The sequence below is a fragment of the Amphiura filiformis genome, chromosome 12 (genome assembly GCF_039555335.1).
Source record: "Amphiura filiformis chromosome 12, Afil_fr2py, whole genome shotgun sequence".
NCBI classification, from domain to species: domain Eukaryota; kingdom Metazoa; phylum Echinodermata; class Ophiuroidea; order Amphilepidida; family Amphiuridae; genus Amphiura; species Amphiura filiformis.
The window spans coordinates 46,415,700-46,422,705 of record NC_092639.1 but is presented as its reverse complement, the minus strand read 5'-3'; positions in this window follow the sequence as shown (position 1 = coordinate 46,422,705).

The following is a 7,006-nucleotide window of genomic DNA, read 5'->3' as shown; positions in this document are numbered from 1 at the left end:
CCAAATTAATTTTCGGAGATATGTTTTGGGTGCCAAAAATACAAATGGGCGTTTCAATATTTCAAAAGGTGGGAAGAAAAGAGACTTGGCTTGCTTGAAAGAAGAATTGAAGAAGGAAATTTTGAAAGTCAATGTAGAGGTGACTGATGTTGAAAATGAAAGAAGGGTTGGAGAACTGCAGTGTGCTAGTGACGATAAAGTTAAAGAGTATAAGGTCAAGATGCGAGAGAGTAGTAACAAGCAGAGGGTGACAGGTGTAAATAAGCGTTGCAGGTTGGATAATGTCCAGTTCTCGCCAGGTAGTTTCAAGGTAAATTAGTTGAACATTTGACTGGTGATGATGATGAGGAATGTCAGTGGTATAGGGTGTTGTCATCAAGGTTACAAAATCAGAGGTTTGGCTCAGATATGACTGTCAAGAGGATGTGAAATATAAATTCAAAATTAATGATATTCATGATGATTTTATCAAAGGTGAATTCAAGATGGTAGATGTTAAAGGTAGCGATCTTCCAGGTAGAGATGTCGAGCATTTGTATATCCTGAAGGATATGGGTCAGAAATGTGGTGTGAAGGGCATATTACTAAATGTGGTGAGGACTGTGGGTTAGATACAGAAGTGACTATTGAATATGAACCACTAGAAGGGGAAACTCAATGTTTACGAGTTGCAATTACTTAGAGACTATCTTGATGGCGATCTTAAATTTACATAAATTGATATAGATTTGTTAGGTAGAGGAGAGTTTCCGAGAATTACGATAGGCACTAAAATAAATTTGCTTGGTTAAGGCCGGTGTTGCTGAGAATTAGGTATAATAAAATAATAATGCAGACATTGAAAATATTAATACTAATAATTATAGTAAGGCAAAAAAAAAGAAAAGAAAAAAGATTTGTCTCATATCCTCCAGCATTTGATTTGATTTATATGCTTCGTGTTTGTTTGATCAAAATTGCAGCAACTTTGTATTTTTACATTTTAATTTTTTTTTGTGCCTATATATTATTTAATTATATTTTTGTTTTCTCCACTGTTTTTACAATTTCAGTATTTCTCATCATCATCAATTCATCATCATTAGAATGGATCCCGCCTGCTATGAGCTTTTAAGTTATGTGTGCAACATTATATTTGGAATCCCCTTGTGGTACTCTATCCCATTATGGGAATTAGTTTATTACCTGGAATTGATGGTGTACGAGGCCGATCCGGCCTCTGCACGGGCCTTGGGAGTGTAGCACCGCGTGCGAGTGCGTGTGCTTCCACTGCACGCACTGAAGCACTCCAAAATTAAGCCTGTGCAGCACTAGCTGCATACACCATCAATAACCAATGAAAGTCTTAATTCTTATTTCCTGAATTTAGTGCAATTTTCAATTTATGACTTAATTTATTCAATTTTTATATGAATTTATACATTTTTATGAAATAAATTAAATTAAATTTTCAATTAAATTAAAATTCCATGATTAATTTCATTTATTATTGGGTTCAGGAAATGAGAATTATTCTTTCATTGGTTAGATTCACTTTAGTTAGCTTAGTTGAGCCGGGGAGGGTTAAATGGGGGGAGTCAAAGATTTTTGGCAGACCAAAACTAAAACGATAAACAATTTTTGTTCATTTTAGAAAAGGGGGAAGTTTTCATGAGGGCAACTTGATTTTTACTAAATAAAACAGTGTTTAGTTCATTTATTCTTTTTTTTCACCCCTGGGGAGATCATAATTATTGCACATCACTATTTAATCCAATAGATCATAGATTAACACCTCTTTTGATGTTTCTTTCGATCCCCACAGGATGTATGTCAAGCCTGGCAATCAGTGGTTTTAGTGTTTTTTATTACTGGCATATTTTTTATAATTTTGGTTTCTTTATGTTTTTATTAATATAATTGTAATTATTGATAAAGTTTGTTTTGTTTTGTTTTTACTTGCAAATTTGTATTTACTTATTACCTGTTCAGTTATTTATATCAACAATTGTTAACTCTTTATTTTAATGAGTGTCTTTTACCATGCAACTTGCCTGCAATCTCACAACACTAGGTATTTTCTCTTTCTGATTTTTCCTATTGATTTTACCACATTTGGCGATAAGCCCCGTTCCAAATTTGGGGAATAAAGGGGTATAAAAGGCAATGACACCTTGAAACTTGGCACTTGACCAAAATTCACTCAACCGATAAGTTATAATAATATTTCTACAAACTATTCATAATTCAAGAATCAAGATCAAGAGGAGTAATTTCACTGCCCTGGTAAGGAATATCTCGAGAAAATTTTCGAGACCTTTGCTGGATTTATTGAGCTATGAATTTAGCCAACCAGCTCCAGAAATGAACCTTGATGCTTGAAAAAGCATAGAAGATGTTCTACATATATCCACAATCCCAAATAGCTTCGCGCTGAACTTCACTCAGTCCGTCGAACTAAAATCAGTTTCCAAATTCTCTTTTTTCACATTTTACAGATTTCTCAGCAGATAGCAAATACCAATCACAAACTACCATGTCGGATAACAATTGTCCGTTATGTGGACTGAGCGGGGTGGGACAAAATTGGACACTTGTCCTCCAGACTTTGGGAAAAGTGGTTGGCTGTTTGAGAAACTGTTCTTTCTGATCTTTTTGTGTGCGATTGTTCAGGGAATATGTAATAATTATGACCGATGGTCTACTTGATGTTGGTGCACAATTTAAGAATGTATTGAAGATACTGTTTCCAACTTCTTTTGATGGGAACCTGCAAAGGTGGGTTGGTCCCGCAGCTGAAACATCCAGGAATAAGGAGCATCAGCAGGGGAGTAGTGCTGTGGTATTTTGTGGTCTTTTGCATTTTACACGGGCAGTAACCCCTTACTAACCTTTGACCACAATTTAAAAAAAATACCACTTGTTACATGATTATTATGATTATCATTAATAAAAACACTCTGTCCCTAACAAACCATACTTCTTAAAAAACACTATTATGGAGTTCATGGGGCCAAGGACATCACGAAAGATAAATCTGCACAGCTGAACTCCAGACACCAAGTTTTTTTTTTTAAACCAGGTTTTTCACTCTCTTCGAATTTGATTGTCATAGTTTTTGATAAACCTGGTTTATCAATCGAAAAACCAGGTTTATTAAAAAAACTATGACAATCAAATTCTAGATGCGCGGTGAACTACTTTCCTCAGTGCGGGCCCTGCCTCAGCAGCTGATCTGGCTGGCTGGGAGGGAATCATGTGTCATTCCATATACTTGTCAAGCTATCAAGGGGTATCTTTGTGGACCATGGACTGACAAAACTGCATCGAGATTCATCGTATAAATCATGATGTTTCATATTTACAGGTTTTTAAGTTGATTTTGGCCATAGGATCGATGTGGAATCTTTAAGGTGATTGGTGGATTGCAAAACTCGTTACGATCCTCACCAGGAATCGGTATAAAAGGCCACATACTTCTGGTCAGGGCTCATTCTTCACTACAGATTTGGCCTGTCTGCTCTCTCCACGATTTGTCGTAGGTTTATTTTCCCTTCAAAAAATTTGCCATAATAATAATAATTTTATAATTATAAATATCCTAAGATGGCAACATCCGAACCAAGCTTGTTTGATGACGTTCTTTTAGATGACAACGGCAAGCGGTCAACATTCTTCTACACCTGGTAAATCGCCTAGACTTCTAGCTCAACCCGTAGAAAAGTTAACATGTGAAAACTTCCATCTGGTGAAATATCAATCTGATCGTGTTCGCCAAATTATAATCAACCGGGATAAGGCCGAGGCTTTTCTTGACTTCAATATTCGTCTTCATCAACAAGAAATTTGTCCGAAATGGATGCCAGCAGCACCAACCAGGACTGCATCAATCAAATTCGACCCCCTGCACCATCTATTCACCAAAACGTTTATTTTATTTATTTTAATGGAAGTCAAAAATTATTTCTAAAATTATTGTTAAGATCAATTTGTGTAGTCATATTTTTCAAAAAGCATACTTGTATGACTTTTCCCAAAAATTGAAATCTTATACCGTAAAGTGCCAGAAATAGGCCGCAGCATCAATATCTGAGCAAAACATTCAAAATGTCTTGTAGATGTAGAAGTAAATGAAGAAATAGGCCCAGTAGTAGGTAATAATGTGGACGTACAAGTAGAGAGGGAGGAAAACAGAGCCTTTGATCGTACGCTTAGTGCACCGGCTTCAATAAGGTCTGAAGATTTAATGATGATAGCTGATATTGTGACTCATTTGGTAATGGAGAAATTGCAAGCTCAATCTCCCAAAGTAGATATGGTGATTAACCAGCCAATTGCAACAGATCACCAGGAAAACAATACAAATAATGATATACAGTACATTAGACAAGGTATCAGTGTTATGGTATGTACTGCCAACCATACCTCCATCACAGACAGCCTGTAGGCAATTAACTATATTGGCCAATCAGAAAGCAGTATTGTAATAAAGCTCTCTTGCAATCCATCATGGCGTGATAAGGTCTACTTTATAACATGGTAGCAGCGGTGGAGATTTTGTTGCCAATCTGCTGCAGAAAAGTTTCAAAATTGGATGGACTATTAATAGGATGTCCACTCACAGCGTACGGTGCGCCGTTGTATTCCATTCACACACAAGCACAGGGCTTGTTGAACGCAAAAAAAGCAAACGTTTTAGAATTGCTCTCATTTGTTTAATATTTAAGATAGAGCCATACAACTTCGTAATACAACTAAAAAGTGATGAAATCAAATAGAAATCCAAAAATATTGAAATCGATGAGTATTTTTAAGTCTCACGATTTTCGAAGTTGAGGTTTTTCCCGACTCGGCGGCTGTGGCGTGTTTTTTTGTGATGGCTCCAATATTTTTCGTCAAAATGGTGATTTATATCTCCAAATAGAAATTATACGCGGGCTATAAATGATTATTTTTATTACCGTAATTGTATATTAAGTACAGACTTCAATGCCCTATATACTGAAATCCCTATATTTTTTGATAAAGGGAAAGTATTTTAATATTTAAAAAAAAAAATGTATCACTTACGGAAATATGGTTCCCGTCAATATATTTACTGCATGTGATATCAAATTAAAGATCTGGCCTTCCTTTACCATATCCACACAAAAAAAATTGACATCCATCAATCATGTGTACTTTCTTTAGCCCCTCCTCTGACAAGCTATTAATATTCATAACGCGTGTATTCAGATAGGTAGATTTTTAAAGACGCGATCCCTCGTTGCCAGTCATACAGCACTGGGCGGAGCAGCTCTGTTTCTGCGCACGTGTGGCAGATTTTAAAACCAGATCCCTACCCGCCATTGATACTTACGGACTCACGCACGGCCGTAGCTGCGCTGTGTTGTACATGTATACGCCATATACACAGGCTGTTGTGGGTCACATGAACTTGTTGTTTTTTAATTTTTACAGGGTTTTAAAATCACTTGACGTTGGACTTCCGAACTTGTAAGGTAAGTGTTAAAATGGCGGAAGAATTTGTTTGTAATTCTAGCGGTTGTAGTGGTAGTTCTGTAACAGATATTTCTAAATGGAAAGCTTTAATATTAGATTCTGTTCTGTGGGAAAATTGGGATGAAAATGACAGATTAAATTATAAAGATATCAGCTTATTTTTTATAGCATATGATAGCGTGTCATGTCAACAAGATTTAGCGACTACTCTACACAAGTGCATGAAAATTGTACATCCAAATTCACACATCAAACGTAAAATTCATTCCGGTAATTTGAGACAAATTGTCAAATCGAGATTAAACCAGAGCCGTGGAGATGAAATTCCGAGTGAAATTTACGCGAGTGGTGAGACTGAGAGTGTATTGTCCAGCGTGACTTTGGGAGACTGCTGTGAAGCAATTGGCATACATTCCATTTTGGCTGGGAGGGGTGCAGGGTTGGAAAAAATTGACTGGGTGGAGCTGACCAATGGTGTAGTCTTGGAAATATTAAGGTATTTAGAATCAAAAAAAGATTTACCAAAACGTCTTGTGCCACCAACTTTACTGCATTTAATATGCATTTTCTTTAAACTTTGATAGGGGGTCACAGAAAGTTCCAATTCCTTATCTACAAAATTGAAAAAATTGAAAAGGACAAAAAAAAGAGCACAAGACAGGAGCAGGAAAGATGGGACCTCACTGAGTGAATTTTTGAATGAAATCTTTTTGTGAAATTTGAGGAAAAGAAACCGAGTCTGGGTGTGAAGCGTGCATGAAGAGAGATAGTGACATTAGTGGACTTTCCAGTTGCTTAGAAATCTGGAAGAAACAATTTCAAGAAATTGAAAAACAGTGTAGTGAATTGAATGACGTGTTAGATGAGAAGGAAGATATGGTGACCAGTCTGACTACCGATTGGAAGAATGCAAATTATGAAAAAGATCAAAGTGTTCAATTACTTGGGAATTTGAAAAGCAAATTGGACCAATCAGAGCAAAACTTGGCAAAATTGCAGAATAAAAAAAAACATTACAAAAAAGCGATTACGAGTGAACACTAAGAAACAGGACAAAAGTAAAAATAACAGCGATTCAGAAGTACATATTCAAGACTGTCAGCTGCAAAGCAAAATTCAAAGGGTAAATGATTTGGAAAATGAATTGTCCCATATGGGTGCAAAGTTTGAAAAAGAAAAAGAAAAATATGAATATAGGAAAGAGAGAGGTAAAATTGAAACGTCAACTTCATGATTTGAAAAATAAAGTGTATGATATGCAAGAAGGTGATGAGACTGAAAAAGAACGAAAATTGCGAAAGAGTCTTGAAAAAGAAAAAAAGCGAAAAAAAGCGTTGGAATTTGAGAATATGATATTGCAAGAGCGTAATGATCAGCTGCTTGGTGATGCATCGGTTTGTACAAAAACTGGAAAGTGTTATAACAATAATGTTCGCAGTTGTTATCAGTCGCTCATGTGTTTGAATGTAGGTGCGGCGTAATTGTAAGCCAGTGGTTGAGTGTTTTGAAGAATATGGTACCAGGT